The 23,467-nt window shown below is 44.1% G+C and overlaps 2 non-coding genes across 2 annotated transcripts; both read right to left on the reverse strand.

The window, feature by feature from the left end:
• Window positions 1–5,688: 5,688 nt before the first annotated feature.
• Window positions 5,689–5,760, reverse strand: TRNAP-AGG (transfer RNA proline (anticodon AGG)). The gene has a single exon. It is a non-coding gene; the product is annotated as a tRNA-Pro (tRNA).
• A 6,519-nt stretch (window positions 5,761–12,279) lies between these two features.
• Window positions 12,280–12,351, reverse strand: TRNAP-AGG (transfer RNA proline (anticodon AGG)). The gene has a single exon. It is a non-coding gene; the product is annotated as a tRNA-Pro (tRNA).
• Between the last annotated feature and the right edge of the window lie 11,116 nt (window positions 12,352–23,467).

Below are 23,467 nucleotides of genomic sequence, written 5' to 3' on the forward strand. Positions count from 1 at the left end.
ACAAATTATATATATCTATTGCACAAGGGCTTCCACGTTTAAAAAGAAGTGGCATGTTTAGCCCATATAGAGCAAACTTAGTATAACGATGTAATCATTAATCCCTATGGGTATTATAGCATAAACTATGAATTCCTGTAGCTTTTCAAGCTAACTTAATAAGGACCAACGAGTATCAACTAATCAAAGCAAGGAAAAACTAAAATTGCATGAAGAACGGCTTCTCAATCCCATTATCATGGAACAGTCCCTTTATCCTTATCTGTCCTTCGTTGTTTTATTTATTCTTTGCTTGGGACAGTGCTCAGACGAGGTTAGTAATAATAATTAAGTCTCTCCGCTGGAGGTGGCATAGCAGTGCCTGGCAAGATAAGGTGTAATTGTGCAGGCTGCTCCCTACCGTGGCCTCTGGTTTGCTTATGCCAAGTGTGCTTCTATGTGTCCAGTCAGTCGGTCATTGCAAGGTCTCTCTAGCACCTCCGGTGCATCTGTCCCACTCTTTTCCCCTCCAGGCCTGCTCCGGCCGTGCAACCGGGAACACTGCGGTGCTGTGGGCACTCAGGGATGTCGGCGGTCCGGCAGACTCCCACCCCTGAAAAGTCCTCGGCCCCTTATCCCCTGCACCTCCCCAACTCCTGCAGTACCCCGTCGGAGCTCCAGCCCCATGGTGCCTCACCCTTCTCCGGTCTCATGCATGTCGCCAGCGCTCGCCTCCCCGGTCACCGGTCCGCCGGGGGTCCAGCTCACCCCAACGACACAGGGCTCACAAAGTCAGGGGCATCCTTCCCTGGACCACCACCAAATCCTGGGGTAAGGGCCGGCTCCGCGCCGACCGTTCTGCCGCCTGGTGGGGTCCATCCACGGGATCCGCCACACCGAAGGCCCAGGCGACCCCGCGTAACTCCCTGCATCTGGCACATTCGGCGGCCATCTTGGCCCTTCATGAGGAAGGATTCCTTATTATATGGGCCCTTCACCTCCAGGCTCCGGAGATTCGACTTGTGGGCCGGGATCACCCCCGCCGGCCCGAGGGGGGGGGAGCGGGGCCGGGTCCCCCTCTCTCCCTCTGTCATGCTGTCTCTCACCTCCTGTCATCTCCACATGTGCGTATGCCCCGTGGGCTCGTCTTGCAAGTCATGCGGATAACTCGGTCGTGATCCAGCTGAGGCTCATGCGGTGTGCTCCCGTTCCACCTCTCACTCAATGCCCATGTCTGTCTCGGGTCCAGGTGGGCTTTTAAAGCATTATTACTTTATATTCATGCGGCCCATTGCCGGAGCTAGCTCTGATGGCTGCCGCTCAGCTCGGCGGCCCGGCCCCGCCCCCATTTTTTAACCTTTCTTCATAACTAAAATGCTCCATTCCTTTTATCAATTTTGTAGCTCGTCTCTGCACTTTTTCTAGTGCCATGATATCTTTCTTTAGAACAGGTGCCCAAAATTGCACAGCATATTCAAGGTGTGGTCTTACCAGCGATTTATAAAGAGGCACAATTATATTTTCATTTATGCCCCTATTTATATATGACAAAACCTTACTGGCCTTAGCAACGGCAGATTGACATTGCATATTGCTGCCTAATTTGTTGTCTATAACAATTCCCAAATCCTACTCGTGCGTGGTTATCCCTAGTTCACTACCATTTAGGGTGTAAATTGCTTGTGCATTCTTAACCCCAAAGTGCATAACTTTGCATTTCTCTACGTTAAATTTCATCTGTCATTTTAGTGCCCAGTCCCCCAATCTATCCAAATCCCTCTGCAGCAAGTTAATATCCTGCTCACATTTTATTACTTTACAAAGTTTTGTGTCAACTGCAAACACTGATACATGGCTTTCAATGCCCATTTCAAGATCATTTATAAATATGTTAAATAGAAGCGGTCCCAAAACAGAACCCTGAGAGACACCACTTACCACTTTTGTCCAGCTTGAAAATTTACCATAATGACAACTCGTTGTACTCTATCCTTAAGCCAATGTTCTACCCAAGAACAAGAATATTCATCTAGACCAATTTCTTTTAGTTTGAAGACTAACCTATTGTGAGGAACCGTATCAAATGCTTTGGCAAAATCCAAGTAGATCACATCCACTGCAACACCCTGATCTATACTTCTACTTACTTCTTCGCAGAATGCGATTAGGTTTGTTTGACATGACCTATGTTTCATAAAACCATGCTGATTATTGCTAATAACACAGTTCTTCCCAATGAATTCCTGAAAATTATCTCTTAATAGCAGTTCAAATAATTTCCCAGTCACAGAAGTTAAGCTCACAGGTCTATAATTTCCAGGCAAGGATTTTGAACCCTTTTTAAATATAGGAACAGCATCTGCCTTCCCCCAATCCTCCTAGGACTGCCATCCTCCTTTATTTGTCTTGTCTTTTGTACTATCGGGCTGTGGTTGGCAATTTCGCATCAAGGGGGTCTGTTGTCCTTTCTCAGGGGTGGGGGGGGCGGCGCAGGGGGCTCTTCGCCCTCGTCGGACACTCCACGCCGCCTTGGTTGCTGCTGGCAGTTCAACGACAGCAACTGCAAGTGGGGTGCCAGCTGTAAGTTTAAATACGAGTGTTCCGTGTGTGTGTGTGGGGGGACACTCTGCAGCCAGCTGCTTCATACGGTGTAGATTAGAAAACAAAGGAGACACCATGGGATCAAAAGGGGAAGACACCACTGGACACCGGCGCAATGCATCTGTGGCTAAGCTGTTATTAGAACTGGAAAGCGTTGGCGATCCTGCTTAAGGGATTCGGGAAGGGTTTTGGATCCCTCATCGGGAGAGGGAGGCATCAGGTTCCTGTCGCAATCTGGGTTCGGTGGAGGATCACCTGGTGAGGGGCAAGCTGGATAAGGAAGTGGTCTTGGGGGCGCATGGCGCAGCCTTTCCGGCCTCTGCCCTTTTCACAATTGCGTGTTTCTCCTTTGGCTGTAGTCCCTAAGAAGGAACCGGGCAAGTTTTGTCTTATTCACCACTTATCCTATTCCCCTGGGGGTTTGGTGAATGGTGATATTGATGAGAAGCTTTGCCGGTATCAAATGCCTCGTTTGACATGGTGGTGCACTTGGTCCGGGCGGCGGGTCCGGGTGCTCTCAAGGCCAAGGCTGACATTGAGTCTGCGTTTCGTTAACTCCCGGTTCATCCGGGGTGTCATCACGTCCTGGGTTGTTACTTTGAGGATAATTACTATGTGGATCTTTGCTTGCCCATGGGGTGCTTGATCTTGTGTTTTTATTTTTAATGTTTTTAGTACATTCCTGGAGTGGGTAGTGGTGGAGGAGTCAGGATGTGACTCCATTGTCCACTACTTAGATGATTTCCTCTGCGTTGGTCCCCGTGTGTTCCCATTTACTTAATACCCTGGAGTCGGTCTCGCGGTCCTTCGGAGTTCCATTGGCGCCCGACAAGACGGTGGGCCCGGCAACATGTCTGATCTTCCTGGGGATAGAGATCGATTTGGTTGCTCGGGAATGTCACCTGCCGGCGGACAAGGTGGGGGATATCAATGATTTCCAAACCAAGGCCAGAGTACTTAGACAATATTTCAGGGAAAAAGGATACCCTAACAAATGTCTAAAAAGGGTCTATAGGAGGGCATTGGAGGCCGATAGAATGAACTTATGAATGAAATGTTGGATTCCCTTAACCCCTTAAGGACCAAACTTCTGGAATAAAAGGGAATCATGACGTCACACTTGTCATGTGTCCTTAAGGGGTTAAGGATAATACAATGAACAAAACCATCAGAATGATAGCGACGTATGACGTAGGATGGAGTAAGGTTAAAAGGTCAATGCAAAGGTTTTGGCCCATTCTACTGAATGATACCCACCTTAAAGAGGTACTTGGTCCACAGGTAACCATCATGGCATGAAGAGGTCGGAATTTTAGGGACCTACTAGTTCCGAGCCATTTCCAGACAAAGTTGGTGTCGCAAGTCACTTGGTTGGGTAATCTCCCCTGCGGCACCTATAAGTGCGGAAGGTGTGTTGCCTGCAAGCTTATTCAACGGGATTCGAAGTGTGTGACGGATAGTGAGGGGCAACAAACATTCAGAGTCTCACACTTTTTTAATTGCAATACTGCAGGGTTGGTATATTTACTGACGTGCAGTTGCAATCTTAAATATGTGGACAAAACCTTCCGCCCCTTTAAAAAAAGGATAAAGGAGCATGTGAGGTCTGCAATAAACCAACTTGAGACCCCCATTTCCAGATACTTAAAAGAATGCCACTGGGGTGAATCCAAAGACTTAAGATTTTGCGGTCTGGAGTTAGTGAAACGCGAACAAAGGCGGGCTGATTTTGACAAAATCTTACGCCAAAAGGAATTTAGATGGCTCTACAAATTTAAAACCCATAATCCACTAGGTCTGAATGAGGGCTTTTCATTCTCCATTTTATCTGACATCCTTGGCCTGGTCTGGTTGAGATTATATTCACCCGGTTGTTTACAATATTTCTGAAATTTGAATTCCAATCTGTATCACATATACGGTAATTTAGTTTATATTTATATTTAAGCATCTATGGATATTATGTCTAGCTGTTATTTTAAGTTATAACCTCCACATCCCCCTTGTATATGTACTATACGGCTTATTCCAATCACTGTGGGTATTTCATTGATTTCCAGTGTCATGTCTCTGACAAACTGACTTACTATGGTGAGAGCCTGCCAGAGGATTCGAACCAAGGGATAGATGGAACTTAGAATGGGTTGAGCCGATCAGATGCCATTTCAGATCATGAAGGGTGCTTGATGCAGATCGGCCCCTCCCATGTGGAGGGTCTGTTAGCATTACTTAAGGGACCACAATAGGCACCCAGACCACTTCAGCTCAATGAAGTGGCTAGGGCAGGGGTAGGCAACCTTCGGCTCTACAGATGTTGTGGACTACATCTCCCTTGATGCTTTACCAGCAATATAAAAGCATTATGGGAGATGTAGTCCAAAACAGCTGTAGAGCCGAAGGTTGCCTACCCCTGGGTTAGGGTGTCAGGTCTATCTAGGGTTAACCCTGCAGCTGTAAACATAGCAGTTTCAGAGAAACTGCTATGTTTACAATAGGGTTAATCCAGCCTCTAGTGGCTGTCTCATTGACAGCCGCTAGAGGCGCTTCCTAGCTTCTCACTGTGATTTTCAGCGGATGACGTCGGAAGAGGGAGGAGAGTCCCCAGCACCGAGGAAGCCCGGCGCTGGAGAAAGGTAAGCATTTAAATCCTTCCTCCCCCTTCAGCCCGGCAGGAGTGGGATCCTGAGGGTGGGGGGGACCCAAAGACCCTATAGTGCCAGGAAAGACCCTATAGTGCCTCCCCCACTTTAGGTAAGTAATTTAGTCTTTTGCTCCTCCCCTGGTTGGCTGGGAATTAGTAACACTTGTATGAATACGCCCCCCTTGGGACGTTCCCTCCCTAAATCTGCCCACAAACCAGGGAGACTGGTTAATTAAGGATTATGAAGGTAAGAGATCTCCCTGAGAATATACTTCTCCCTCCCTCCTTCTCACCATGTTTTTACAATATGATGTATTGAGGGATGCTCGGATGCTCTTCATAAGCATTTTTAAAATGTAGTAAAGCTAATGGTTGCAAAACAGCCACAGTTGTGGTACATTTAGGTTTTTGAACAAAGTCGTCCAATGATAACATTGAAAAACAAACCAAAAACTTTTTAGAAAACAGGGCTCGTCCGGGATTTGAACCCGGGACCTCTCGCACCCTAAGCGAGAATCATACCCCTAGACCAACGAGCCAGCTGTTGAGTTGTCTTCCAGATGTTTTAAAGAATATCACATGTGCACTCTGACAGACAGCATCATATTACAGCATTTTACAGTAGAGGCAGAATGGAAGTTATATTAAAGCCACACCAAGCAAAATGAAAAGAAAAAAAAATATTTTGGATGGAAACGCTTATTACAACAAATATAATAAAAACAATTGTCAGGTTATTGGCATTGTTTGCTTTATGTTTCATTTACACGTTGAAATATCAAACCATCCCACTATCAGCAATATTGCTTTGTATAAAGAACCCAAAACATTTTATTTCTCAGAAGCATCAAGAATAAATTAGTTCACCTCTTCCCTCCTTGCATGAAGAAGTGAAATTAATTCCAAACAGCAAACCACTACAGCCTGCAGTAGTGACTATGGTACCAAGAGTGCCCTGGCACTCTCCCACAATAAGTTGTCAAACTGTTTAAGATTAACAACTTGCCTCATTTTCGCCGGGCAGTGCGGGCACCCATCAATGCCTTCTCCGGAGCTGGAAGCTACTGCACTGAGCTAACCCCAGCAGTGCAGGGAGACTCTCATTGAGAGAGTGCTCAGCTACAAGGGCATCTGGCTCCAGGGAGGAGCAGCACCCACTGACTGGCAGACCCAAGTAAGTTTGCCAAACTGAGACTCAGTTTCACTACTTACTCTGGGAGATTATATCACCTGGAATATTCCTTTATTATGGTTTTTACTTTACAATACAAAATATTATATTTGTGCAACAAAAATATCAGTACAATATTAATGAATTAATAGAATGCATTAGAAACAAACAGATTAAAATGCAAGTGTTTCTGCCAAAGTGCGAAGTTGAATCTCCGACCCTGAGAAGGCAGGCCAAAGACTAGCCAGGAAAAGGGACATATGTGAGTGAGAGGAGTGTAGATTCAGGGCAGGGGAGGTCTTGAGTGAGCAGCAGGGGTGGAGCCTTGGGTAAGCGGTGGGTATCATATATATATATATATATATAGGTTACCATTTTCTGTGGGGGGTTCAGCCATTGTAATAATCTCAGCTTGGAACAGCTTACCTGTCCTGTTGCCAGAGCTTGTTTTTGGCCAGTGCCTCCATGGATATTGATAGTGTCCTGACAGCTCTTCGGGCTGAGGCCCTTCAGGATGGCGGGGCTCAGCTGCAGAACCATCTCGCTTGCCTTCAGGCTGCTGCCGCAATGGCTGCCCCTGCTTAGGGAGGTCTGCGGCGGTGGGCGCGACATCATGCCCGTTTAGCCCCTCTCCGGGTGGCTGCGTATTCCCCAGGCGCCGGAGCCCCAGTACGGTTTCACGGCCTAGGCGGTCCGCCGTGGGGGTGTCCACTCCCTCTCGGACTGTGGGGAGGATGGCAGCAGCCCGAGTTCAGCCGGCAGGCCTGGATCCTTCCAGGCGGCCGGCTCAGCCTGATAGGAGCCGCAGTCCTGCCTTGTGTAGCTGCGAGGGTGGGTGCGACCCCCAACGTTACTATCTCTCCACCTCGGGCCGCCAGCAGGTTGTCAGTGGCCCACGCACCGCGCCAGGATGCCCAGCATATGTCCCGCTCATCGGTCAGGCAGAGTGCCGGTCGCACCTCCGGGCTGGTAAGTAGGCCTCAGGGTTTGTCACGGGGCATGAGGGTGGACGGGAATTGCCGGGCACACCGGGGAATGCCCCCTCACCGGTTTTTAGTGGGTCGGGTATCCCCCACTCTTCCATACAAAACAAATTAAGAATGTAGCGCTTATGTGAAAAGAAATTAATCACCTTTTAGAGTTTTGGAGCAAAGTTTCACTGAGAAATCAGCAGGGAAAATATCTATAAAAGATAATCATACATAGTATAGATCATACTTATATACATAAGATATTATTAATATATGATATATAAACTCACAAACATAGAGCTATGGACCTAGCGCTAGGTTAAAAGGCTTCTGGGTTCATACAGGTGACCCACCCCTCTTCACGATATAATTCTGAGGTCTGTGGATAAATAAAAATACACCCAATTGCGCAGTATAGTTTAAAATGTCTCTACGAATTTATATATTTTCTCAAGTGGGTACTCACAAGTGTGGAGTCAAGGTATATTGACTCAGTTTAGTAGCGTTGTGCAGGTTCGGGACTGCACTCGCCGTTCAATATAACGATGTCAGGAACCAGGGTCGTTAAAATAATAAAAGATTTTATTAATACACTCTATAATGTAAATAAAAAAGCCACAATGTGCTAAAAATACCAGGACGCGTTTCGACACTGCAAACGTGGCTTCTTCAAACCGGATTGTAGTAAGACAATGATCCTGGAACTCCTCTTAACAAGTTTAAATATCTAAAAAACGGCGGGCAAATGTTCAAAGCACATTAACCGTCACACGTCGGTACCACCCACAGGTACGACGTGTGCCGTCCATGCCTCCTCTCCATGCCGGTGCTGAGAGCAGGGATGATTACATCCTTCCTTGTCACTTCAGCTCGTCTCATTTTTCATACAATGCCTTATATTCGTATTCGGCAGCAAATATATATTTAGAAAGTTCGTCGTTCTGTGTTAGAGTCAAGTCTTTAGTGTCCACAAAAGTCCATCTGACGAAAAGTAGCATTTATTCCCATATAGAAGGAGAGAGAAAAAATAAAACAGAAAACAGAAAAGGCAGTATCAGTTTTCTTATTATTTTAAATGTTTCTTTTATCTGTGACATTTTACAATACATTACTGTAGCGCATATATTGTCAGTTTTAGTTATCGGCGAGCATTTTGCGTTTTGGATTCCAATTAAGATAAAAATAAAGAATAAATAGTAAAAATCCCAAATAAAAGTAAAAATACAATGTTATTGCATACCTCCTTTCTTTTCTTATTGCTTACATCGATCTTAAAATTATACCGAGAACTAAAAAATTACTCATCCTCATATTTTGCTCTTCATATGTAGTTCTTCATATGTAGCAGATTGATTGACTAATTACAGAGAGAGTTATATGTATTATAGGTATTCATTCCCATATAAAAGGAGGAACAAAAATATTACAACAAAAAACGGAAAAATGCCGCATAGAATTTCTTATTATTTTAAATGTTTAGTCACTTTTATCTGTGACGTTTGTCTCATAAATTCTAATTCACAAAGATGCTAAGTCTATTTCAACTGTACATTTTACGTTTGGGATTCCAATTTAATCAATTTAAATGGAAATGGAGAAAAAATCTGATATTATTTACCTATCATCCTTGTTACTTGCATAAATCTTAAAATTATACCAAAAGTAAACAGAGCTAAGTAATGGCTACTCCTCATATTTAGTTCTTCAATATCTGTATTAATTTATAATTCTTCATATGTTGCAGGATAATTGATTCTTTACCAAAAATGTGTTATAATCCTTTAAACTCTAATCTGATTGTTTAGCAATTTAAACAAAATAATTTCCAAATCCTTTTCCGTTATAAATTAGTTTATCATGTCTATATATGTCTGTACCTATTTTCTTAAACCAATTATTAACTTTAATCCGTTCTAAAATACAATGGATAATTAATTAATATTATTAAAAAATGCTAAATATGTAAGAAAAACAGCTCTAACTCCATATTCTTATTCTCACTCCTCGCTGCTAAGATAAAATCTAATAAATATAACTATTTTAATTAAAAAGTCAATTAATGATAATAGTTACTTATACAGATGGATATATAAGGAGGCATACTTTTAAATAAAAAAAATAAAATAAAGTTGATAAGAAATCGAAAAAGAAAAAGGGGTGAAGACATCATAAAAAATGGCACAACTCAAAATCTGCATTGAGGCCGCGTGGGATCAGCGTATTTAATCTGTAGATCCATTCCATCTCACGTTTACCTAAATCTTTTATGAAATCTCCACCTCTCCAATTTTTATTTACTTTATTTATCCCCATAAACTGTAAACCCATTTGTTTTTGATCATGACATAATTTAAAATGGCTAGAGACACTATGTTGCTCAAAACCTGTCTGGGTTTTATATATGTGTTCTCTGTATCTGGTGTGGAGGCGTCTGGTTGTTCTCCCCACATATTTTAATCCACACGGACAGATTAAAAGGTACACTACATTTTTTGTATAACAAGTTATGAATTGTTTAATTTGGATTTTCTTATCCTTATTTGATGTTATATCCTTTATTATTCTTCGCTTACATCCTGATCTTTTGCAGGCTGAACACTGACCACAACCATAAAAGCCCTTCTCATTATTGAATATAGTGGAGGAATGATTTTTTTCTTTTAAAGAACTCCGAACCAGGGTATTCCTCAGGTTTTTTGCACCCCTATAAATCATCCTAGGTTTGACAGGAAGGATTTGTTTCAATGCCAGATCCTGTAATAGGATCGGCCAGTATTTATTGATAATTCGATTTATTTGATAGTTATTATTATTATACTATTATTACTAATTTTTCTATATCATAACCTTTCACAACAAAATGATTTTTTATCCGTGACGATTGTTCATCATAAACTTTTAAATCGCTACAGTTGCGTCTGATTCTGAGGAATTGCCCTTATGGGCATTTTCCAACCATGGAGAATGGTGGCAACTTATATTTTCTATAAAACTGTTACAATCAACTTTTTTTAAAATGTTTTTTTGTTTTAATTTTCCCTTCTTCAATAAAAATGTCAAGATCTAAAAAAGTTACTGTTTCTTTACTCCAAGTGCTGCTTAATCTGATACCCCAATCATTGGTATTCAAAAATTCCAAAAAAGAGGTGAGGTCACTTTCCTCTCCCTTCCAAATCAATAGGATATCATCAATGTAACGGCCATAGAAGGTCAAGCTCTCTCCCCAGCCATGCCCTTCATAAACGTAAGAATCTTCCCAAAAATACATAAATAAGTTGGCATAGCTGGGGGCGAACTTGGTCCCCGTGGGAGTCCCATTCATCTGTAAAAAAAAAAAAGGTATCATTGTACCAAAATAAATTATTATTTAGGATGAGTTTTATTTCTTCCACTATGTACTCTATTTGTTCTTGTTTAAATTCTTTTGATTCCGTTAAAAAATGTCTCGCTGATCTACATAGGAATGGGGAAAAAATGTCTCGCTGCTCTACATAGGAATGGGGAATGTTACTGTAGAGTGCCGCCACGTCACATGTAACTAGAATACAGTTACTGTCCCAAGGCAAATCTTCCAGAATTTGCGAAACTGTAATCGTATCCTTAATGTGTGATCTGGTTTTCATGACTAGAGGTTGCAATTGAACATCTATATACTGTGATAGTCTGCTTGAAATAGAATCTATACCAGCTATAATTGGTCTTCCTGGCGTTTTTTTTTTACATCTTTGTGAACTTTAGGTAAAAAGTAAAAGACTGGTATTTTGGGAAATTTAATATTTAAAAACTGGAATTCTTTTAAACTTAAAATGTTCTCATTAAGCCCCTTGTTAGAAAAAGTTGAGAAAAGGGAATTAATACGATCACTTGGGTTTATTCCTAATTGTTGATATGTATTAGAATCTTTCAAAATATTGTTTGCTTCTGTGTCATAAAACTGTTTGGACATAAGCACTATCCCCCCTCCCTTAGCCGCCGGTTTTATAACTAGATTTTTATCTGTTTTGAGATCTTTTAGTGCCTTTTTTTCCATTATTGTCAAGTTGTGTTTAAACTTATCTTTAGGGACAATTTTGTTCATTTCTGTCATGACCATAGTTTCAAATGATATTATTTCGTCTGATATCATTTGCTTAGGGTAAAAGGAGGATTTGTTCTTCAGGGAAGTATGTTTAAACCCAGCCCCGTCTTCTGAATTCATATTTTCATTAATTAGTTCTCTGTTCAGCGGGTTACCAAGAAAGAATTTTTTCAGACATAGGCTGCGTTTAAAACGGTTCAAATCTATATACATATCGAAGTGGTTTAGTCCTGTGCTAGGGGCAAATTTTAACCCTTTGTTTAGTACTGACTTGTGGTGATTATCTAGGGTTTTGTCACTTAAATTAAAAATGCCTTTTATTAGTTCCGTAGATTTAGGTCTCTCCTTTTTTATCTGTTTTCGCTTCCCTCCCCTTGTTCCTCTATATCTGAGGCCCTCCTTTTTCTGGAATTTGTTGGAATACTCAACTCTTGATCTAACTTGTGTCTGTCTTTGGTTTTGGATTGTCGAACAACCTCTTCTTCTTTATAATCTGACAGGGTTTCGTATCTATTATAGGTGGGGATTCTTTCTCTATTCTGATATTGTCTGTATGGTCTATAGTTCCTAAAATCTTTCTTATTCCTATAATTCGTTCTCTCTCCTTCTGACTTTCTCCCTGTATTGGTATGGTTATAGTTATCTCTAGTGGTGTTCAATCTTGGTCTCCACTTCTCCCTTATTTCATTTTGATAAAATCTCTTGGGATAATTGGATTTATAGTGATTCTCCGTATATGCTCTATCCATATGCTCTTCATTGGTATCCTCTATCTGATCATTAAACCTTAATCGCAATGATAACATTGAAAAACAAACCAAAATTTTTTTAGAAAACAGGGCTCGTCCGGGATTTGAACCCGGGACCTCTCGCACCCTAAGCGAGAATCATACCCCTAGACCAACGAGCCAGCTGTTAACTTGTCTTCCAGATGTTTTAAAGAATATCACATGTGTACTCTGACAGACAGCATCATATTACAGCATTTTACAGTAGAGGCAGAATGGAAGTTATATTAAAGCCACACCAAGCAAAATGAAAAGAAAAAAAATATTTTGGATGGAAACGCTTATTACAACAAATATAATAAAAACAATTTTCAGGTTATTGGCATTGTTTGCTTTATGTTTCATTTACACGTTGAAATATCAAACCATCCCACTATCAGCAATATTGCTTTGTATAAAGAACCCAAAACATTTTATTTCTCAGAAGCATCAAGAATAAATTAGTTCACCTCTTCCCTCCTTGCATGAAGAAGTGAAATTAATTCCAAACAGCAAACCACTACAGCCTGCAGTAGTGACTATGGTACCAAGAGTGCCCTGGCACTCTCCCACAATAAGTTGTCAAACTGTTTAAGATTAACAACTTGCCTCATTTTCGCCGGGCAGTGCGGGCACCCATCAATGCCTTCTCTGGAGCTGGAAGCTACTGCACTGAGCTAACCCCAGCAGTGCAGGGAGACTCTCATTGAGAGAGTGCTCAGCTACAAGGGCATCTGGCTCCAGGGAGGAGCAGCACCCACTGACTGGCAGACCCAAGTAAGTTTGCCAAACTGAGACTCAGTTTCACTACTTACTCTGGGAGATTATATCACCTGGAATATTCCTTTATTATGGTTTTTACTTTACAATACAAAATATTATATTTGTGAACCAAAAATATCAGTACAATATTAATGAATTAATAGAATGCATTAGAAACAAACAGATTAAAATGCAAGTGTTTCTGCCAAAGTGCGAAGTTGAATCTCCGACCCTGAGAAGGCAGGCCAAAGACTAGCCAGGAAAAGGGACATATGTGAGTGAGAGCAGTGTAGATTCAGGGCAGGGGAGGTCTTGAGTGAGCAGCAGGGGTGGAGCCTTGGGTTAGGGGTGGGTATCAAGTATATGTAGGTTACCATTTTCTGTGGGGGGGTTCAGCCATCGTAATAATCTCAGCTTGGAACAGCTTACCTGTCCTGTTGCCAGAGCTTGTTTTTGGCCAGTGCCTCCATGGATATTGATAGTGTCCTGGCAGCTCTTCGGGCTGAGGCCCTTCAGGATGGCGGGGCTCAGCTGCAGAACCATCTCGCTTGCCTTCAGGCTGCTGCCGCAATGGCTGCCCCTGCTTAGGGAGGACTGCGGCGGTGGGAGCGACATCATGCCCGTTTAGCCCCTCTCCGGGTGGCCGCGTATTCCCCAGGCGCCGGAGCCCCAGTCCGGTTTCGCGGCCTAGGCGGTCCGCCGTGAGGGTGTCCACTCCCTCTCGGACTGTGGGGAGGATGGCAGCAGCAAGAGTTCAGCCGGCAGGCCTGGATCCCTCCAGGCGGCCGGCTCAGCCTGATAGGAGCCGCAGTCCCGCCTTGTGTAGCTGCGAGGGTGGGTGCGACCCCCAACGTTACTATCTCTCCACCTCGGGCCGCCAGCAGGTTGTCAGTGGCCCGCGCACCGCGCCAGGATGCCCAGCATATGTCCCGCTCATCGGTCAGGCAGAGTGCCGGTCGCACCTCCGGGCAGGTAAGTAGGCCTCAGGGTTTGTCACGGGGCATGAGGGTGGACGGGAATTGCCGGGCACACCGGGGAATGCCCCCTCACCGGTTTTTAGTGGGTCGGGTATCCCCCACTCTTCCATACAAAACAAATTAAGAATGTAGCGCTTATGTGAAAAGAAATTAATCCCCTTTTAGAGTTTTGGAGCAAAGTTTCACTGAGAAATCAGCAGGGAAAATATCTATAAAAGATAATCATACATAGTATAGTTCATACTTATATACATAAGATATTATTAATATATGATATATAAACTCACAAACATAGAGCTATGGACCTAGCTCTAGTTTAAAAGGCTTCTGGGTCCATACAGGTGACCCACCCCTCTTCACGATATAATTCTGAGGTCTGTGGATAAATAAAAATACACCCAATTGCGCAGTATAGTTTAAAATGTCTCTATGAATTTATATATTTTCTCAAGTGGGTACTCACAAGTGTGGAGTCAAGGTATATTGACTCAATTTAGTAGCGTTGTGCAGGTTCGGGACTGCACTCCCCGTTCAATATAACGATGTCAGGAACCAGGATCGTTAAAATAATACAAAGATTTTATTAATACACTCTATAATATAAATAAAAAAGCCACAATGTGCTAAAAATACCAGGACGCGTTTCGACACTGCAAACGTGGCTTCTTAAAACCGGATTGTAGTAAGACAATGATCCTGAACTCCTCTTAACAAGTTTAAATATCTAAAAAACGGCGGGCAAATGTTCAAAGCACATTAACCGTCACACGTCGGTACCACCCACAGGTACGACGTGTGCGGTCCATGCCTCCTTTCCATGCCGGTGATGAGAGCAGGGATGATTACATCCTTCCTTGTCACTTCAGCTCGTCTCATTTTTCATAAAATGCCTTATATTCGTATTCGGCAGCAAATATATATTTAGAAAATTTGTCGTTCTGTGTTAGAGTCAAGTCTTTAGTGTCCACAAAAGTCCATCTGACGAAAAGTAGCATTTATTCCCATATAGAAGGAGAGAGAAAAAATAAAACAGAAAACAGAAAAGGAAGTATCAGTTTTCTTATTATTTTAAATGTTTCTTTTATCTGTGACATTTTACAATACACAATGATACTGTAGCGCATATATTGTCAGTTTTTGTTATCGGAGAGCATTTTGCGTTTTGGATTCCAATTAAGATAAAAAATAAAGAATAAATAGTAAAAATCCCAAATAAAAGTAAAAATACAATGTTATTGCATACCTCCTTTCTTTTCTTATTGCTTACATCGATCTTAAAATCATACCGAAAATAGACAAAACTAAAAAATGACTCATCCTCATATTTTGTTCTTAAAGGACCACTCTAGTGCCAGGAAAACATACTCGTTTTCCTGGCACTAGAGTGCCCTGAGGGTGCCCCCACCCTCAGGGACCCACTCCCGCCGGGCTCTGAGGGGAGGAAGGGGTTAAACTTACCTCTTTCTCCAGCGCCGGGCGGGGAGCTTTCCTCCTCCTCCTCTTCTTCCTCGCGACGTCATCGGCTGAATGCGCATGCGCGGCAGGAGCCACGCTCGCATTCATAATGCTTTCCTATGGACGCTTGTGTGCTCTCACTGTGATTTTCACAGTGAGAATCACGCAAGCGCCTCTAGCGGCTGTCAATGAGACAGCCACTAGAGGCTCTGGAGGCTGGCTTAACCCTCAGTATAAACATAGCAGTTTCTCTGAAACTGCTATGTTTATAAAAAAAAAAGGGTAAAACCTAGCTGGACCTGGCACCCAGACCACTTCATTAAGCTGAAGTGGTCTGGGTGCCTAGAGTGGTCCTTTAAGTATCTGTGTTAGTTTATAGTTCTTCATATGTAGCAGATTGATTGACTAATTACAGAGAGAGTTATATGTATTATAGGTATTAATTCCCATATAAAAGGAGGAACAAAAATATTACAACAAAAAACGGAAAAAGACGCATAGAATTCCCCTGGTCCTTAACGTACAACATGGCCAAAACAGGCCGGTCCTGAAGGAGTTAATATGCTTTACAACCTTTAATGTAATATTTATTTGTTTACATTCTCCCTCCCCCCCTCCTTAATTATGAAGTGTCATTGTATAGAAATGTTTGACTTCATTGAGGAATGGAAATCAAATAGCTCATGCAGTGTTTAAACCTCTCATCAATGAGATAGGAATGTATGCCACATCATCACTGGAACGTTGCTGATTTAACTTGCTCACTGCTGTATGCAAAGCAATACAACATTTGCAGAAGTAATTTTCTACCTAAAGGGACACTGGCTGACACACACACAGACAAACTGACACACACACAGAGACATACTTGCACACACATAGACAGACATACTGACACACACACAGACAGACATACTGATGCACACACACAGACAGACATACTGATGCACACACACACAGACATACTGACATACTAACGCACACACAGACATACTGACATACTGACGCACACACACACAGACATACTGACATACTGACGCACACTGACACAGACATACTGACACACACAGACATACTGACACACACAGACATACTCATACACACAGACATACTCATACACACACACCCAAACTTTACACTTTTAAAAACAGTGGACAGGGGCTGAGTAAGGGGACAGGGCTGTAGTGGGGGACAGGGGGTGGTAGTGGAGGGTATAACCTGTAATTGGGGGTTTAGGAAATGTACGGGGGGATAGGGGCTGAAGCAAGTTGATGGCTACAATTTGGGAAAGGGGCTGTGGTGTGGGTAATATGGGTTGCAATTGGGGGAGAGGAGCTGTAGTGGGGATGTTATGGGGCTGTGGTGGGGGGCATGGGGCTGAGGAAGGGGGCAGGAGCTGAGAGGGGGGAAAGGAGCAGGGAAAGGGTGGGACAGGGGCTGAGCAAGGGGACAGGGGCTGAGGTAGGGGACAGGGGCTGAGGTAGGGGACAGGGGCTGACTAGGGGGACAGGGGCTGAGGAGGGGGGACAGGGGCTGAGGTAGGGGACAGGGGCTGAGGTAGGGGACAGGGGCTGAGGAGGGGGGACAGGGGCTGAGGTAGGGGACAGGGGCTGAGGTAGGAGCTGACTAAGGGGACAGGGGCTGATGAAGGAGAGGTGGCGACAGGGGCTGAGGTGTGGACAGGGGCTGACTAAGGCTGAGGTGGGGACAGGGGCTGAGGTGGGGACAGGGGCTGAGGTGGGGACAGGGGCTGAGATGGGGACAGGGGCTGAGGAGGGGACAGGGGTTGACTAAGGGGACAGGGGCTGACTAAGGGGACAGGGGCTGACTAAGGGGACAGGGCTGAGGAAGGGTGACAGGGGCTGAGGTAGGGGACAGGGGCTGAGGTGGGGACAGGGGCTGAGGTGGGGACAGGGGCTGAGATGGGGACAGGGGCTGAGGAGGGGACAGGGGTTGACTAAGGGGACAGGGGCTGACTAAGGGGACAGGGGCTGACTAAGGGGACAGGGCTGAGGAAGGGTGACAGGGGCTGAGGTAGGGGACAGGGGCTGAGGTGGGGACAGGGGCTGAGGTGGGGACTGGGTCTGAGATGGGGACAGGGGCTGAGGAGGGGACAGGGGCTGAGGAGGGGACAGGGGTTGACTAAGGGGACAGGGGCTGACTAAGGGGACAGGGCTGAGGAAGGGTGACAGGGGCTGAGGTAGGGGACAGGGGCTGAGGTAGGGGACAGGGGCTGAGAAGAGGACGGGCTGAGGAGGGGGCAGGGGCTGACTATGGGGACAGGGCTGAGGAGGGGAATAAAAAAAACACTAAAGTGTATTTCCCCCCTCCCTGAGTCTTACCTTAGCCAGGGAGGGGTGGACAGCAGCCAACAGGAGCAGCAACCAGCAGCAGCCAGTGAAGTCGTCCTCTCCTGATGATGTCAGGAGGAGGGGCCGTGACTTCCTCTGCTCTTCTCCCAGACTCCCCAGCGGTCCTGTGAGAAGAGCAGTGGAAGTCACGCCCCCTCCTCCTGACATCATCAGGAGAGGCCGGCCGACTCCACTGACTGCAGACTACAGGAAGGGTTGCGACTAGTTCCTATCCAGTAGAAGGACCCTGTCCTTTCTGAGGATAGGAAATAGCTTGCTCAGTGTGAGAGAGCTAGTTCCTATCCTTCTAAGGGACCTTTTCGCCCCCTACTGGTCAGGTCCTGTATAGGGATAGGAACTAGACGGTTCACAGTGAGTTAGCTAGTTCCTATCCTGCTAAAGGACCTTTTTGCCCCTAGTGGTCAAGTCCTGTATAGGGATAGGAACTATCCTGCTCACACTGAGAGAGCTAGTTCCTATCCTGCTAAAGGACCTACTGCTCCATAGTGTTCAGGTTCTCTTAAAGGATAGGAACTAGACAGCTCACAGTGAGAAATCTAGTTCCTATCCAGCAGAAGGACCTTCCAGCTCACACAGGTCCCTTACAGGGATAGGAACTAGACAGCTCACAGTGAGAAATCTAGTTCCTATCCAGCAGAAGGACCTTTATAGCTCCAGTTTACACAGGTCCCTTACAGGGATAGAAACTAGACGGTTCACTGTGAGAAATCTAGTTCCTATCCAGCAGAAGGACCTTTATAGCTCCAGCTATCAGGGATAGTAATACCTAGTTCCTATACTGCTAAGGGACCTCTATACCTTCAGCTAACAATGGTCCCTTACAGGGATAGGAACTAGACGGTTCACAGTGAGAAATCTAGTTCCTATCCGGCAAAAGGACCTTTATAGCTCCAGCTTACACAGGTCCCTTACAGGGATAGGAACTAGACGGTTCACAGGGAGTTAGCTAGTTCCTATCCTGCTAAAGGACCTTTTTGCCCCTAGTGGTCAAGTCCTGTATAGGGATAGGAACTATCCTGCTCACACTGAGATAGCTAGTTCCTATCCTGCTAAAGGACCTATTGCTCCATAGTGTTCGGGTCCTCTTAAAGGATAGGAACTAGACAGCTCACAGTGAGAAATCTAGTTCCTATCCAGCAGAAGGACCTTTATAGCTCCAGCTCACACAGGTCCCTTACAGGGATAGGAACTAGACGGTTCACTGTGAGAAATCTAGTTCCTATCCAGCAGAAGGACCTTTATAGCTCCAGTTTACACAGGTCCCTTACAGGGATAGGAACTAGACGGTTCACTGTGAGAAATCTAGTTCCTATCCAGCAGAAGGACCTTTATAGCTCCAGTTTACACAGGTCCCTTACAGGGATAGGAACTAGATGGTTCACTGTGAGAAATCTAGTTCCTATCCAGCAAAAGGACCTTTATAGCTCCAGCTCACACAAGTCCCCTACAGGGATAGGAACTAGACAGCTCACAGTGAGAAATCTAGTTCCTATCCAGCAGAAGGACCTTTATAGCTCCAGCTCACACAGGTCTCTTACATAGTTATTATACTGCTAATGGACTGTAAACCTTAAGCTAATAGTGATCCTTTACAAGGATAAGAATTCCTAGTTTTTATACTGCTAATGAACATTTATTGATTGCAAACTTCTCAGCTAGAGGGAATGATTTTAACTTATGTGGAGCAGAAGACAGCACGTACTGAGATCTGAGTTTGTTACACGCAAAGACCTGCTACAGCCCTTGCGGCTCATAATAACTGGATGCTGCAGGCCGGTAGGGAGACTGAGTTGCTCCCAACTTAGTAAAGCTGTAGCAGTGTGGAAAGTGGGGGACAGTGCTTATGTGGGTGCAGGTCAATTTGAAAGTAAAGGGATGCAATTGCTAGCAATGGAGAAATTGAAGTGGGCAGTATATAGACCCACCCACGCAAGGTGAGGGAGGATATATGGCACTGTGATTAGATACAACACCCATATTCATGTCATTGCTTTGAAATAAAATTCACATAAACACACTGAACTGTTAATGCTGAGATTTTCTTTTCTTCTTTTGACTTCCGCAGTGTCATTATATACCTATATTTATTGTTTAGTTCATGGGTACTGGTCTGGTTCGTTTCTGACTCCAACATTTTTTCATTTGTCGTGGACTCATAGAGGGTGATTTTGTCCATGGAGCGGCAGCCGCAAGTGTCAGGAAAGTGAGGTGCTTTGGCTGTTATATTTATAAAATCCATTGCACTGGTTTTATACTTCACACAGCACATTTGGCTTCTGAAATTGAGACTCTGCCACGCACAGTTTGGTGGAGATTATTAGAGGAATTCTAGGCAAATAGCACCAGAGCAATCCCTACTTTTGTCATGACTTCATGCTGGAAATTGGAGCACACTAAGATTGTGCCACTATTGGGCACCATTTCTTTCAGCACCACCTATAAAAATCCTGACACATTGCCCTTTAACTTTACACCTGTGTGGTCTTTCTATTAACTCACAATCAATCTTCATCTGAGCTGCAGAAACTCCCGGCTGTCTTTAAAAATTTTGTAGAACATTTGTAAAACTTGGTGTACCCTAGTTGTTGCATAAAATGGCACTATCTCCTACTCAAGTATTAAAGGACCACTCTAGGCACCCAGACCACTTCAGCTTAATGAAGTGGTCTGGGTGCCAGGTCCAGCTAGGTTTAACCCTTTTTTATATAAACATAGCAGTTTCAGAGAAACTGCTATGTTTATATAAGGGTTAAGCCAGCCTCTAAATCCTCTAGTGGCTGTCTCACTGACAGCCGCTAGAGGCGCTTGCGTGATTCTAACTGTGAAAATCACAGTGAGAGCACGCAAGCGTCCATAGGAAAGCATTGTAAATGCTTTCCTATGCGACCGGCTGAATGCGCGCGCAGCTCTTGCCGCGCATGCGCATTCAGCCGAAAGGGAGGAGAGGAGGCGGAGAGCTCCCCGCCCGGCGCTGGAATAAAGGTACGTTTTAACCCTTTCCTCTCCCCAGAGCCGGGCGGGAGGGGGTCCCTGAGGGTGGGGGCACCCTCAGGGCACTATAGTGCCAGGAAAATGAGTATGTTTTCCTGGCACTATAGTGGTCCTTTAACTTTTTCCTAGTCAACCATATGTTTTACAGATTAAATAAGGTTTTATATATTTAAAAAAAAAAAAAATCTTATTTTGCAATGGTTTGCCATTTACAGGCTGGTGTAGGCCATTTTGTTGCTTATTTTGCAAGGGATGTGGTAGCTTGTTGTCAGTTGGCTGTAGTTACTTGTGGGTTTTTTTATGGGTATTTTTATACACTTTGATAATGACATGTTAGCCGAAGATTGTGAAAAATAAAGAAAACTGGTTTATTTTATCTGACACTTTGTAAAGCGGAATGGGTATATGGTACTGTGTTTACTACTCACATCTGCTTGCCATGATTTGAAAGGCTAGAAATATCATCGAAAAATTGTTAATTATTTCTTTTCATTTTATTTATTCAATATTCTTCCATCTACCCTGGACTCCCTGTTAAACTGTGTGGTCTTTAAAAAACTAGCAGGAGAAAAATGCAGTTATTGACCATATATTATACCTTGCTTTTAGGACAATACACAGCTGTGCTAGTTCACATCACCTTTGTACATGTCCACTACACAATACTTTGAAGGCAGCATCTTATGCCTGGGCTCCTATTTCACAAACCACACCTGCTACTATGTGGACTTAATCTGCGGTTAGTTAGGAGTCAGGTTGTTGTTTTTTTCTAAAACTAACAAATGCTATTGATACCGGAGAAACTGATGGAAGCCAAGCACAGAGAGATGGACACAGGTTTCTTCAGGAAGGAAGAGATTCTTTATTCGATTCACCGACCGGGACTCAGAGGGACTAATGTCACCAAAATACAACAAGATCTGAGCCCCGAACAATAGTGTAGGCTCCTTATATAGGCATGTAACTCCTCCCATAGTAAGCTCCACCCACACATACTCTTACCCAATCAAACAAGAACTAACTTCCTGTTTGACCACATGGCTTGCCCAGCACAATGGAGGAGGTGAATACTACATCCGGTATTCTCGCACATGCTCCGTACACTACTGATTGTATCTTTGCCACGTGCAACCAACCAACCGATACACCAGTATACGCACGTACACATGCCACGTGGTAATCTCGGCCTACTAAATTTATTTTTACCGAGATTCCACCACACTATATTTTCAACAACAAAAATATAATTCTTAAAGGGACACTGTAGGCCCCAGAACCACTACTGCTTAATGAAGTGGTTAATTTCTGTTCAGCTGAATCATAAGAGTAACAACATGTACATTGAAAGGACGTCACATACGTAGTATGGCACATGCCCATCTTTGTTCCCCCTCATGTAGTAAGACCCTATCGGTACACCCTCCTATTCTAAGAACACCCTGCCTAGTAATGCCCCCTAGATAAACATAGAATCAATTTGTTGCATATTTTATGCTGCTGTTAGTTAATAGTTGTCAATATTTGATTGATAATTAATGATACTCCCACTAGACCCCCCCCCCCTTATTGCATAAGATTTATAAGCAGTGTTCTGTTTAATACATTTTGGACATTTTCTGAATCAGACTCCTTTGTATGGTCTCTCAAGAGTGTCTCCAAATACTTGAGGTCGTGGTACAGTTTGGTTAGAACTATAAGACCATGGCAGGTAATTCTGCTGATCATCAAGGACAGGACATGTTCCAACACTTAATATCGTGATTCTGGTGTCTATAGCTTGTCCCTGCAGGGTTTTCAATGTAAACACTGCCTTTTGAGAGAAAATGCATCTCTATGAGTAGATGCTGATTGGCGCAGTGAGGCATTTTTGCCACGCATGCGCAGTAGTCTCCTAATGCTATGGACTGGTTCAGATCATCAAGAATGAATATTAGCCATTGAGGCAGGGCCAGCCACTGCGAGCCAACACAGCTTGGGAAAAAAGGTGAGGGCGCCAGTCATACTCACTGACAGACACACACACTCAGTGACTGACAGACACACACTCACTAATTTGACACTCACTGACAGACACACACCTATCGTACTGTGCTGCAGAATTTGTTGGGGATTTATAAATACTAATAATAATACTGGCACACACACACACATTCTCTCACACTCACAAATTATTAGTTTTTTAATTTAATGGCACCCAGCCTCACTACGTTCCTTTCCCTCGGGTCCAGTGTGGGGTTGCTCTGCCTCTTCGTGGGCCGGCTTCCGGCATCACAGCAGAGCAACAAGATCACAGCTCCTTCAACGCCGCCTCCATTCTCCCTCAGCCCCCTGAACGCACTGACAAATACCCAAGCGCCAAGAGAAAATTCCTAGTCGCCATGGCGATCTGGCGCCTGGGATTTGTTGAGTCTTGATTTAATCTATTAGATTAATATACCCATGTGACTAAAAAGTTATTGTTTGGTTGTGGGAGACTGTTCCTGTCCGTGAATTGCTATGTGCTATTCTCATGTTTTGCCCTGTATTCATATGCTTTGCCTGCTCCCCTTTCGGGAGCGCCATATGAACGGGTTCCATTCACCTCCTTAACGAGGACCACCACGAAACCCCATTTAGAATGTTGTTGTAGAACGTTCAAACCGCGTTACGAGGTGTCAAAACCACAGACCGCAAGGGAAGCCTCGGCGCGTGCCGACCCTGGG

Source organism: Pelobates fuscus, chromosome 1, assembly GCF_036172605.1.
Source record: "Pelobates fuscus isolate aPelFus1 chromosome 1, aPelFus1.pri, whole genome shotgun sequence".
NCBI lineage: Eukaryota > Metazoa > Chordata > Amphibia > Anura > Pelobatidae > Pelobates > Pelobates fuscus.